We start from the raw sequence: 1,155 nt of genomic DNA, 5'->3' as shown, positions 1-1,155 counted from the left end.
TTTGTAGCGAAACATTCCAAAATATTTCTGAAATTCAGTAAAGTTTCACAGAAGTATATAACACTTTGTCAGAGGAAGAGGTCAAGTAACACTGAATGATATTGATTCAGACATGAAATGGACTTGCATTTAGGGTGTTTATTACACAGTGTTTCTGTGGTGATATTGGGTTGTGTGATGGGTTGGCAACATTGTGAATTTTGGATCACTGATCTGGCAGTGCTGCATGAGGAGATTCAACATAGTGGTTGTTTTGGGATTCTGCTGCCAGTGCTTTGCCCAATCTTCTGATACACCTCTCATAAACTTATGGTATGGATTTTGTGTTGAATAAAGGTTAGAGATCAGACTTGTGTTTTATCACAATTTATTCAACACAAATTCCCTAACTGTCGTGGTACTGGAGTGGAACCAAGGACCACGCTGACCACCACACTACGGTAAATAGAGGCTACAACATGGAACGTCTACTGAAACCAGAGAGACTAGACTCTTACTCATCTACGGCTGCTCAGGAATGGAAGCACTGGTTCACGACCTTTGAAAACTTTTGAGGAGCCCTTCCTCAGGAAATTCTAAACAAGCTAAGTCTACTTATCAACTTTGTATCACCATAAATCAATGAGGCTATTTCTGAATGTGCTACCTATGAGGATGCTATCAGTACCCTAAAGTCACAATATATCAAGCCCACAAATGAAGTTTTTGCAGGCAACTGCCTTGCAACTCGCTGCCAGCAGGTTGGTGAGTCCTTAGATGAATACTTTCAAGCACTGAAAATTCTGAGTAAGGACTGTAATTTCCAGGCTGTGACAGCTGCTCAGTACTGTGCAGAGTCCATCAGGGATGCATTTATCAGTGGCCTGCAATCATCATTGATAAGGCAGCGTTTGCTGGAGAATGAAACCCTGGATTTAGCCACCATGTTTGACCAGGCAAGAGCTTAAGATTCGGCCCAAAGGGATTCTGAAGTGTACAGTACCACCCAGCCTTCTCTAATGGTAAGTGCTGCAACTCCTGACCAAGATACTGGCAAAGAAGTTACTGTGGAACCTGCCCCTGTGACAGCTGTTGTAAATGCCAAGTGTTTCTTTTGTGGCTTTTCAATGCATGCACGTCCAAAGTGTCCAGCACGTGAAACAGTGTGCCATAAAT

General features: G+C 42.6%; 1 pseudogene; it reads left to right on the top strand.

Annotated features, from left to right (window-relative positions):
- Positions 1 to 458: 458 nt before the first annotated feature.
- LOC145391653 (uncharacterized) lies at positions 459 to 947 on the top strand (annotated as a pseudogene).
- The last annotated feature ends 208 nt before the right edge of the window (positions 948 to 1,155 follow it).

Source organism: Coenobita brevimanus, chromosome 2, assembly GCF_032717465.1.
Source record: "Coenobita brevimanus isolate Jiangsu-jjx chromosome 2, ASM3271746v2, whole genome shotgun sequence".
Taxonomy (NCBI): Eukaryota; Metazoa; Arthropoda; class Malacostraca; order Decapoda; family Coenobitidae; genus Coenobita; species Coenobita brevimanus.
Note: the sequence above shows the minus strand (reverse complement) of the source record. Positions and strands in the feature narration are given on the sequence as shown.